At 37.8% G+C, this 12,943-nt stretch overlaps 1 long non-coding RNA gene across 1 annotated transcript; it reads right to left on the bottom strand.

The window, feature by feature from the left end:
- Positions 1 to 1,458: 1,458 nt before the first annotated feature.
- On the bottom strand, positions 1,459 to 6,177 carry LOC145317372 (uncharacterized). The gene is made up of 3 exons (XR_013878979.1): positions 5,775 to 6,177; positions 4,928 to 5,014; positions 1,459 to 3,176 (listed from the first exon to the last, which is right to left on the bottom strand). It is a non-coding gene; the product is annotated as an uncharacterized LOC145317372 (long non-coding RNA).
- Positions 6,178 to 12,943: the final 6,766 nt, after the last annotated feature.

Here is a 12,943-nt window from a genome sequence, read left to right on the forward strand (position 1 = left end):
ATTAGAGACCATGAAATTCTGGTGGAAGGTCTAAGAAAGAATATATCTATTCATACAGCTGATTATGGTGACCTCTGACATATAGCTTTGTAGTTAATAATCGGGGAGCCAATAATATGACCGGATTGTTTCTTCGCTGTGTTCCTATTGGTCCAATTTACATTTAAGTGGTGATCTAGTGAAACTAGGTTTTGTTAAAGTTAAGATTTAAAATGAATCTGACTACTAAAATTAAGTGTTAAAATCAAAAATGACCGTACATAATTCCACACATGCGAGTAAAAGAAAACACAGGAGCGAAACTACACTAAAATTAAAGTCTGTCCTTAAAAAAACATACCAGACTTTAAGTTGATTCGCATTTAACACATATTTTTAAAAACAATCTTAATTGTTAGATTTTAATTTTTACCGATTTTATATTGTTGTCTGATTTTGAAATTTTAAAGAGATTTGTGTAGTCATTTGTTTCTATGAATGTTTTTATTCTTGCACTTTGCATTGCTGCTTATAAATAAAGGGTGTTCATCTGAACGTTGCTTTCAATTGTGGTATTCACCATCCAAGTTTATGCATCTCCATCCCTGTCCACATTCCTATACTTCTCTGGCTGAGTCAGACCTCCACTTGTAACCGCCACTATACTCCATCCTGCTGTGTTGAGGAGTTAGTTGATTTTATGCAGGCCTTGTGAGAACATCTCTCCATCAGCTTGCACTTGGTAGACTGTATACCTATATGCTAGGTTGTCGACAGTCTTAGTCCTATATTCCTGTGCACGTGGTTTTCTGTCCTTTACAGAAAACGAGACGTCCAAGCCTTTAATTGATATCATATTAAATATATCCTATAATAATAATCCCATTAATCTGCCTATTCTAACCAGTTTAATTGCTTAATAAATATTGTATTTTTTAGAAATACCTTTGTTATATTATTGATATTTAATTGTATCGAAGCTACTCTATACTCGTATTCCGGTCTGTCTGTACATCCCCTCATACGTCATTTTGGCGCAGTCTTGTCTACCACTCAATTTTTGAGGGGGGAAGGTATAGATAATTATTAACGTACAGACAAAATTAAATTGTAAAGTAGCTTCGATTGCAAAGTGAAATTAATATTTTCCTGATAACTAAGTTTATTCACGGAAGCAGTTTATAGTAACAATTTGTTACAGAATATTTCTAATAATTATTTCGTGGCAAACTGCCAAATAAAGATAAAAAGGAACCCGCCTTTTATTTTCACACTAGTATTTAATTTCACACATTTCCATATTTTCTCCCTAAAACAGGAAGAAAGGGATATTTCCAAGTTCTTAAAAAAGTTCGTAGTAGACAAAGCAGTGTTAACGAACACTACACTCCAGCACCATGACCGATAATGCCAAGAAAGGGGATGATAAAACCAAAAATCCGCCGCCTCCGCCGGCTCCGGCCGTCCCTCGCAGCAGCAGTCAGACCCGCTTTCCCCTGAAAAAATCAAAGAACTCATAACGGAAGCGTTAAATGTTAAGTTAAACGAATACTCGTCACATTATAGAGATATAATAAAACAAGAATCCGAGATTATGAAGCTCGAAATAGAAACAAAATGGGCAGGGTTTAAGGACACGGAATCACATCGCAGATTATTAGCCGACACCGACATCTTAGACCTAAAACGTAGAGTATCAAAACTCCCAGCGGACGGAAATCTTGGCCCATTGTTTGCGGAAAAAACGTTAAACGAAAGTCTTAACACGACTCATTTTAACACCATAGGTGATGATTCAATTAATGCCACTTTTTATGACCGACTATCGGTCCAACAAAAGATAAACGTGATCGAATGGGTCGCCAAGGATAGAATTACAGCCCCAGGTTGTATGGCCTATTCAATTGTAGGCTTTGTAGGTCCGGCGGATAATGATAATTGGATGAATGTAAGAGAAACTTCTCTAACGGAATACGAAAAAACCTTATTAGAAAGGTTTCCCTTTATCCCTGATAGGATTAAGTCGTTAGAGCCCCTCCGTAGACCTACACGGTCTGCACCCAATGTAGCAACAAGACCCTCTACAAGAAACACACCAGGCACAGGCACATCCGCGACGGCAACAACTAGCGCCGCCGACGATGATTTTATTAAAGAATGCTTTATTAAGGGACAAAAATGGGATTCCGATTTTGCGAGGGATGCCCCTAGGTGGGACGGCAGGGCCGACTTTGATAATTTCTTTTCTAATTTGTGGAGGGTTGCAAAGACATACAGAATCTGTGACCCAATCCTTTTTAAGGATATTTTATACCAGCGAATTTATGACTCTAGAGGGGAACGATTAGGAGACCTAATTACGCCTGAAAGAAATCAGGCCTTATCTGCCTTAAGTTATTACCTGATGATTAGGAGGCTGGTCACTCCCTTCTCGGATCCAGAAGTAGCCTCGCAGTACTTCTACAACCTAAAACAGGAGACTAATCAACCCCTTGACACCTATTTTGAAAACAAACTTAGGGTGTTCAAACTCATGAATCCTGGCCTCATACCTAAAAAGAAGTGGAAAGAATTCTATCTTAACGTTAGCAAAAATCTGCTGTATACCAACCTTGCCATGGACATGGCCAATTACGTTGAGAGTATGCAATTTTTGGACGATTACAACGCTTACTTAAATAAACTTATTAACCTCGGACAAAGATACGTTAATTGGGATGGGTCTGGCCATATTAGCAAGGAAAACCTTTCGGCTTGCTATTCCCAAGCCATGGAAATGTTCCTACCTAAAAATTCTGCGGAAACGAAAAAACAACCCATAATCAGCATTATCGAAGATAATACCCCCACTAACACGGCAATGTATAAGGAAAACTTAACCGAAGAACCTGACGAGGTTCCCTCTTGGGTAGATCATGAGGATGATCCTATTGCTTGGGATCAAATCGAGGGCGTTATAGGAGCCTTTAATGGGAGGAGTAAAAATATTAAATGCTGGCATTGTAATATCCCTGGCCATGTAGTGCAGAATTGCAACAAAAAGAAAGCTGGGGAGCCCCCACATCCTGAGTCCCGCTTTGGTAAAACACGGAGTAAATTCACACCACCTAGAAAAGCTCCAGGTAATAGTAATAAAATACCTGAGCAGTATGCGCGTAAAACTATCAACCAAATGGATCAGGAAGCCAGCGAGGAATCTGAAATAGATAAATATGTACAAGCGATTGTTAAAAATCACGTCCATTAGATGTAGAAAATAAGTGGATATATGCGATATTAATTGTCCCTATCCCAGAAAATAAAAATTTGCTGAATGAATTTCATATTTTGATATGAAAGATAAACAAAATATCCCATGTCAAGCTAAACTTGCAAATTCCTTAATATCAAATATCCCTTGCCAAGCAATGCTTTGGCGCGAAAAAATAAAACAAATTGTTATTATTAAGTCTGACTAAGCAACACAAAATAAACTCCTTCCCCTCCTTTCCCTATCCAAATGTAGCTGATACAGGAAATTGGGGGAAATAGGGAGGTAACCTGAGGAGCATTTCACATGCACTTAATATTTCCATTTTTTAAAATCTAATAGTCTTTATAAAGAAGCCAACAAGTGAATACCTATTTTCTATTTAGTAGTATTTATTTTTAATATCGCATGATCTATCTAAAATGTAAATATCGTATATTTTGAGTGTATATATATAAGAATCTAAAACATTCTAGTTCAATTTTTAACCGCTAGGGGACCTTAAGCGAATTATCTGTATATAAACAATGATTTTTGAGTTAAATCCTCAGTATCAATTTTATCTGAGAGTTGCACACTCTTAGCCTCTGATTTTTGTAGCTGAAATATTTCAGCAATTATGTATAATAACTTATTCATATGGATAAATATTATTGCATTTTGTACAGTGACAATAATAGAACTATATTTAATTTATTATGTATCCGAAAGATGTCGCCTAGAATGCTATCGCGGTCCATATAAGTAAATAATAAGAAGGGGGGGGGGTCTACTGGAAAATCTGTATAAATACGAGCGAATTTCCAAATCTAATTCAGTTGTTCAGGAAGATTTTTAATTATCTTTTCCTCTCTGATTTTTTGAGCTGCAATCAAGCAGCAGTTAAAAATTAAAAACTTTAATCACTTAAAACGTGATTAATAAAATTTTAAAACATTTTGATTAAATTATTTTCCGCTAGGATTACTGGCAGAATAAAATAAACTTAGTTCTATTAGCTTCCGCTAGGATTACCAGCGGAATAAAAGGTCACTATATAAAAGTGAATGTATATTATTAATCAAGGCCAGTTACTATCAAAGCAGTTACTACAAACCACTTCTTATTTTTGAAGCTGACTTCAGCATTAATTATACTTTAGTAAATACATAAACTCGTTCTACCCCATAGGTGGAAAAATTAAGTATAAATACTTACAATATCAGAATAATAAATCAGTCATGATTGATCCTCTTTATTATATTAGCCATATCTAATATTTTTTGAGCTGTAATTCAGCGCTAACTTTATATTATCTAATATTGTGAATCAAATACTAACTAGTAAAACTATATTTTGTATAAATACAGATATAAGTCAAAAAATAAGTCAGTCTGTTTTTAATGTCTTGTTAGTTACAAGCTGAACACTTATTTTTAAGCTACTTTGTAGCCTTTCAATCTTTCGAAAACTTTTTAGTTCAATTTTATTCCGATAGGTTTTTATCATATATCCAAGTATATAAATAAGGACCCGTATTAAAGTTTAGTAGTTTCTTTAGAACTATCAACATTCTCATGCTTATTAAGAAATTTCTGGAGCTGAAAAGCGCTTAATAAAAACTTAATGAAACCCAGAAAGTTATATAAAATTATTTTAACAATTAACCATATTGTTAAAACATTTCATTATTTAAAAAGATTCGACAGACAACTATACCTGGAACACAGGAAATCTCTGTGTGAGGATTACCATCGTCTAACCGCTGAGGTGGGGATCTTGGAAAATATGCATCTTAGGCTTCGACTAAAAATATAATTTGTTTTATAATGCCTATCTGTGCAAAACTAAAAGTTCTTAATCCCGTGGGGGGGGAATTCCTGCAACACGCTTTAGTGGATACAGGAAACAACTTTAGGTCCCTTATTTCTAAAGAAATCTTAGATGATAATAAAATCACATTCACCCCTGCCAATCTTAGCGCTCTGTCTGTAGATTTAAAACCAGTAAATATCATAGGACACGTAAGTTTAAAATTCAGCTTTGATGGGTCAGATAAAATATTCGAAGAAACGTTTTACATCCCTGAAACGACGTCTAAAATTATAAATCTAGGATATGAATTTCTCAAAGTTAATCGAATTAATTTGTTACTAGATAAGTTTTCATTCGAGCTCCCCACTGGCGAGCAAATCCCAATAGAAAATTCGACAATTAACATAGTTGAAGAAAGTAAAAACATACCCTTGATTCCTACAAATAATGTTCATACGGAACAAAACTCCCTTATCCCAGGAATAAATTGGAGTAACCAGGGGGGGACTGGGACATTAAAACAAAATAAAACATGCGTAAAATTAGCAAAGAAAACAACATTCTTGCCGGGGGGGAATACAACGGTGATAACAATACCTATCCACCAAAAAAATAGGAAGCTGTATATATCCCCAAATAATTCTAAAATGACAAGCCATAACGGCTTGATGCTTATGGAGGGTATTTATAATGTAAATGAGAAGGGAGAATGTTGGGTAAATTTTGTTAATTTAGCAGGAAAAAATATTACCTTATTGAATAACGTTAAAGTTGGATATTGCTTTGAATTTGAATCGGATTCCCCAAATTCCTGCAATGAAAATATTAATCAAATAAATGAATTGTCAGGAACTACACTTCTTAAAAGAATTAAATTCATTAAAGAAAAATTAGACTTAGAAAATAGTGATCTTATCAAAAATAACCCAGGGATGAAGGAAAAGGTAGTAAAATTATGCCTTGATCATTTCGATATATTTTCGGTTGACGATGCCGATATCGGTAACTGCGATCTCTTACAGTATAAAATAGACTTGATCCCCGGGGCTAAACCTATTAAGGCTAGAAACATTCAATTAAACCCATTATACGAAGCCAAATTAAAAGAACAAATTGAAAACTGGCTAAGGGGGGGCGTCATTGAGGAGGGCTACAGCGAGTGGTCCTCCCCAATCTTTGCAGTAAAGAAAAAACCAACGGCTGGGGGGGAAGGCAAACTTAGGTTCGTTATCGATTTTCGTGCGCTTAATAGTGTAACACCAAAAATTAACTGGCCCCTTCCCTTGATTTCTAGTAATTTAGAAAAATTAGGCACTGGCAATGTATTTACCACCCTCGACTTGACTAGCGCCTTCCATGCGCTAGCCATTTCAGAGGAAAGTAAACACTTGACAGCGTTCACAGCCCTTAACAGGCAGTATCTTTTCAAGAAACTGCTGTTCGGACTGTGTAACGCGCCAAGTGTTTTCTGCCATTTGATGGACAGAGTCCTAACCCTTATCCCTGGCTTATACGAATTTATAATTTCTTACCTTGATGATCTTATTATATTCTCAAAGAATGTTGAGGAACATCTGAAGCATCTCAGGAAACTCTTCGGAGTCCTAAAAATAGCAAAACTTAAGTTAAATCTAGCCAAATGTAAATTTTTCACATCCGAATGTACATATTTAGGTCATATAGTCAGTTCCCAAGGACTTAAAATGAACCCCGCATATTTAGAACAAATTAAAAATTGGAGCAGGCCCAGGACAGGCAAGGAACTCCAGCGTTTCCTGGGCTTCTCCAATTATTATAGGGCCTATTTCCCATCCTATGCAAAAAATTCTTGTACCCTAGATGAACACAGAAACGATAAAGTTATCGAATGGACCGATTCCCTATCAAAAGATTGGGAAAATTTCATAAATATGTTCTCAAATTCTATAAGTAAAGGCTATCCCCAGTGGGATAATCCAAACCCCTTTATAGTAGATGTAGATTTTTCTACAAGTTATTTCGCTGGAATTCTCAGCCAAAAACAGGGGGGGGAAGAAAGAATTATTGGAATATGTTCCAAAAAATGTAACGGGGCAGAGAAAAATTATCCAAGTTATAAAGGCGAATTAGCATGTCTAGTATTTGTTCTTAAAACCTTTCTTCATTATTTAAGATTTAGAAACTTTATTGTACGTACAGATTCGATTTCCTTAGTTCATTACAAAAAATGGCAAAAAGGAACAATAAATGGTGTAACTCTGAGATGGATTTTCTTTATCCAAAGTTTTGACTTTACAGTAATTCATAGGAAGGGTAGGGACCATTGCAATGCCGACAATCTATCTAGAGGGCAATTTTTATGCAAAGAACATAAGGAAACCGATTGTGAAAAATGTACTAGCTCATTTACCTTGGATCCTTATGAACAGGATTGCCCCTACCAAGACCAGATTTTTGAGTTACATGCGGCTTCGGAAGTCGGTGTGCACAATGTTTGGCAATCTGAAACACAAAAAGATCAAGTATTATCTGACATTCGTAGGTGGATATTCGAAAAAAAGAAGTTGTCGAGTTTTGAAAGAGCTGAACTAACCGGCCGGAAAGAGGTCCTTTTTAAATTAATAGAACATTTATACGTTATGGAAGGACTTCTAATATTTAGACAACCTCTTAGCAATGGAACATTCATTGAAAGACCCGTCGTACCCATTGGATTATATAATAAAGTTTTTGAATTAGCACATAATAATATTATAGGTCACAAGGGGGTTAACGAAACAATACGCAAGATAAATGAAAGATTCTTCCTTATAGGAATTAATAAGTTTGTTGAATCACGCATCAAAAATTGTATCACCTGCCTAAGAAAAATAGGACAGGTACCTAAACATAAACAACCTATCACCCATTCAGCCATTAGTCACGAGATTTTTGGCCAGGTATCAGTAGACCTTATCGGTCCTTTAACCCCTAACTATTTCCAAGGACAACATGTCCGCTACATATTTATCCTAGTTGACCTATTCTCTAGGTACATAATCGCCCACCCCATCAAGGACGCCACCGTGGAAAGCACGGTGAAGGTTATCCTTGAACAGGTGGTACCCACCTACGGCTTATTTCGGTCATTGAGGAGTGACAGGGGAACAAATTTTACTGGGGAAGTTTTCAAAAAAGTTATGGATGAATTAGGTATCGAAACTAAACTTATTCCCCCAAGAAACCCTAATAGTAACCCATGTGAAAGGCATAATCAAAGCATTTATGCAGGTCTAAGATCTGATGACCGATTCGAAAGTAAAGACTGGGCAAGAAAATTAGCTTTGACCACTTTTGTAATTAACTCTAGTACGTCTAGAAGAACGGGGTATACGCCATATTACCTTATGTTCGGCAGACAACCAACTCTCAATCTCGATTTCTTTTCTCCAATCCTGCAGAAAAGGCAAGACATTGATTGCAGGTCTTACTTAAACTACCTAAAAAATTTGGAAGAAATTATTGCACAGGTTTCCAAAAAATCTAAAATCTATTTAGAGTTTCAAAATAAATCTAGAAAGGCTTCATCTCCCCTTTTCGTTAACGACGTATGCTTTGCTTTTTTTAACCTAGTCAAGATAGGGGTCAGTAAAAAATTGCAATCTTTCTATGGGGGTCCTTTTATTGTAACAAAAAAATTCTCAGAGGCCCTTTTTGAACTCAGTCCCTTTGGATCAAATCCAATAAAAACTAACCAAGTTGTTAGTAGAGATAAAATACGAAAAATAGATTCTAAAGTAGAATTATTGGGGGAAACACTTTCCTTTAACGTCTTTCCAATTGAGGAAATTGTCCCGTCTGAGGAAATAACCTTGACCATAGATAATACCGGACAAACCGAAATAAACGATAATAAAGGTATGGAAAATGACGATTTTACCTACCTAGATAACGATGGTGACGATTTTATAGAAGAAAACCCTGAAACTAGTCAGGACTTACCCCAGGGGGAGGTGGATTGTGATGGGGGAGGGGATATAATGGAAAAAAACTCACCATTTGAGCCACAGCCCAAAGACCAAGAATCCCCTGGCGCAGATCGGTCATCCGGTCCTAACATCCACGTCGAAAATAGTTTCTTGGAAGAAACCGTCCCGTCCGAGGCTTCTTTCTTCGCACAAAGACCCAAACAATCCAGCCCTGAAAAGGTTATTAATGTTAACAAACAAAGCATAGTACCCAAATATATATTAGAAGAAGAAAGAAAAACTAGGTCACAAGGGGGGGATAACCGCATACATGTCCAAATCGGACTGCATAACCCAATTAAAAGGAAGAAATAAAATGTATATAAAATGTATAATTATATAAAACCAAGGTGGCAAATGTATATAGCTTAATCTACGTATGTATAATAACGAAAATAAACAAAAAATATATGTTAAAACTAACTAATTAACATATTTCAGAGAAAAACAAGAAGCACAAAAATAAAATGCAGCATCATTTGGCAAAGGCACCAGGAGCTCGAGGTAAATTTATTTTGGGATTCTTGGGGCTTTTTATTATTTTGGCAAAATCAAATGCGTCCGAAATAATACAAATAGATGCGACTCAATGTGTAGCAAACGAAAATCCGCGTTTGAAAATCTCTGAATGCGCTGCGTTTCTTAATATTACCAATATTGAACAAAAACAATTTCACCTACTTCAAAAGGTTGAAAGAAAAATTATACCTGGAATCCGTTGCCACCTCCGAACCAGTACTCATTACTGGTATTGTGGCAGATATAGCCACATCCACCTCGCTGCTCCAGCACTCGTGGAGATACCGAGCCTCGTAACTTATGAAGACTGTTACACCATGTCCAAAACTAAAATATTTAACTTTGAAGGAAAATCAGTCTCAGTGTATGAACACCAGATGTCATACACGCGTTTCCTGGTAAACGGGACGCTTACTTACCCCAACGACCTCCTTAACGGCATCGACCCCGCCTGCGAGGGAAACGGCGTAACCATTAACGGCATTTTTATCCCTGGGACATTTGAGGAAAAACAAATAGGGGTCCAGGCTGAGCCTGTTGAATTATTACAAACAAAAGCGGGCTGTTACCTGGGCAGTCACTGGGTGGGAAACAATTGTTTAGATCACAATCTTAGAATAGGCTACGATAGAATTATCTCAGATGATAAATCTGATAACGCACAAAAATTCACTTCTCCTTGGCGAACGGTAGACATCTTTAATATTTCATTGTTTACATTTGAAGGAGAACAGGGTGCCCAAAAATATCTAGTGATCGATCCCCAAATTACGCTAGCGTTAGAACTTAAAGATAAAAAACATTTTGAAAATCTAATTCCCGAATTATCTTACTACAAAACTAATATTGATAACTTAATGGTATGGTTCACAAACTCTGTAAAACCATATTTCCCACTTTTAAACGCTAAGGAAAAGGATGACATGTTACCACTAGAGATTTTCTATTCCTACCAACAATATAGTAAATTAATTGTCCCCGAAACTCGCTGTTTACAGAACCATTTTCTGTCTAAAAGTAGTATTCAGACTCATCGTAAAAAACTAGTTAGGGCGCTCGGTGAACTGGATTTGGTAATACAGTGCGATAGTCTTAAAATCAATGTTTCTTTGGGAGAAAATTTACCCTGTTTTGTGGATCATTTCTCGGTTTCAATCAATAATAAGACTATGGGAATATCACCATTTTCACGCAGATTGGTTAACACCACCCATTTAACTCCGACTAAATGTTCCGAAAATCCAATTTTCTTACATTTGTACCAAGGAAAATTCCTTGGGAATCAAGGGCAGGGTATGCAAATATTAAATGTAAACCAATATCTTATGGATAAACCGATTAGCCTATTTCTTTATCATTCTTGGCAAAGCCTAGAAAAAACTAATTTCTCAGAAAGTGCCGAGGAATTATACCTCAGCCAACTTGCCGCAGACTCCAATAATTTTGAAGTAAAAATAACTGACTCCTGGTTTATTCAAACTTATCATAAGGTGGTTGATTTTCTATCTAGTACTTGGTATCATATAGTGCTTGTAGTAGCAGCCATCCTTACAGCAATAGGGTCGTTATTATGCGTCGCTTTTATCATCTATATATTAGCCTGCACCAAAATTCACGCGTACAAAGAAGGAGGTACGAGTGAAACACACGAATTGCGGGATTTTACAAATAATGGGGAAAATTAATCTCCAAAAAACGGACGACCTGTAAACAGACATATATACCTATAAGATTGTCGTCCCTAAAGGTCGTCTTTGTAAAAATATTTCCTTATTCGGTATAAGGAATTAATGACCCTTAATTTTAAGTTTATTATTTTTATTTTAGGATATCCCAGGCGGAATTTTTCAAGGGGTTTCCACCACTCCCATGGGGCCGGTCACTCTTCATACCGTCGAGGATATGAAGAGGCACCCTTCTACAATGAAGAGGACTATTATTACGACAGCAATCATGGCTATCCCCAGGGCGGCCCTGAGGAAGCCTACTATGAACCTGACGAGAACAGGTATCAGCCGCGAGTAAAACCGCCACGCAACCCTGAAAACCTCAGTGAACTTCAATGCGTCTCAAAATCGATCCACGTCTACCGCACCGCGGGAAAAGATGTTCCAAAGGAACTCCTTGAATTGCAAGAAAAATTGCGGCAGGCTAAAAATTTAGAGGCCAACGAATATCCCGATAAAGCCAGGCCTAGGGCCAGGCCTCTAATGGAACAAAATAGGGGAGGGGAACCGCAAAAAAATCGGGTGGAATCGCCACCAAAACGTAGTGCCTCACCTGAACTGGAGGTAGTCGCCGTAAAATCAGCCCCAAAAGCGGTAGAAAAACGTCCGCCAACACCAACAGGCAGCGGCGGCCCAGCAGCCAAGAAGGCTAAGGTGGAAACTCAACCGCCTCCATTACCCCCTAAAAAGAAAGAGACATTAGCAGAAAGCAAAATTGAGCCTAAGGCTTTTTGGGTGACTGCTGAGGAATGGAAAAAAGTCCTATCCTCCACTGTAAAAGAAGCAATGGAGGAAGCTCTTCTCCCCTTCCAGAGAAGCCTGGAATCTAAAATTGCTAGCAATGCTTCATTCGTTGAGAAAGCATATATACAACATGGCAAGCGCCTTATTGAAATTTCCGCAGAATTACTGCGGAACCGCAAAACTTTGCGCGAAAAAATTCGCACTGTCTCTGAGGACTCGACCGTTGAGTTAAAATCACGAATGACCACGGTTATTGAGGCCACTAGTCGATTGTTGGACCAAAACTCTGACAGGGTAATTAAATATATTAATACTCGTTGTAATATTATGAATGTACCTGGGCAGAATGTGGCGACCATAGAGGCATCCCTTCCCGCTGAGGACGTATCCCGGCCAGATGATGATGGAGTTGAGCTGGTTTCCCACTATGGCGGTTCTGAGTGCTCTGATGAGTACAGGCCCACCGATAGAGAAGGCAATCCCGAGGTCCTGGATCCTGCAGAGGAAAACAGTGACACAGAGCTCGATGCTCAAATCAGTGAGCTCTTTCCATCTGGAATTGATCTGCCTGTTAACCCGCAGGCTGGCGCTGTCTCTGAAGACCCAGTGGCCACGGCTCCCTGTGAGGGCGTGTTGGCCCTCCAGAATGCTGTTGCTCAAGAGCTTCCAGCAGCTCCAGAAGATCCTACTTCCTCAGAACCCAATCCTGTTGATATCGTAAAGAGGGCTATGGCCGCAATCGAAGAACCTGCGAGTACAACAGCAACCCGCAGAAGCAGGCGTGCAGGTCAACTGTGAGGGAATATTTCATATTCCCTCAGAAGGAGGCGAGTGTGGTATTCACCATCCAAGTTTATGCATCTCCATCCCTGTCCACATTCCTATACTTCTCTGGCTGAGTCAGACCTCCACTTGTAACCGCCACTATACTCCATCCTGCTGTG

This window comes from Acartia tonsa, chromosome 4 (assembly GCF_053477335.1).
Source record: "Acartia tonsa isolate MP-2025a chromosome 4, ASM5347733v1, whole genome shotgun sequence".
Classification (NCBI taxonomy): Eukaryota; Metazoa; Arthropoda; class Copepoda; order Calanoida; family Acartiidae; genus Acartia; species Acartia tonsa.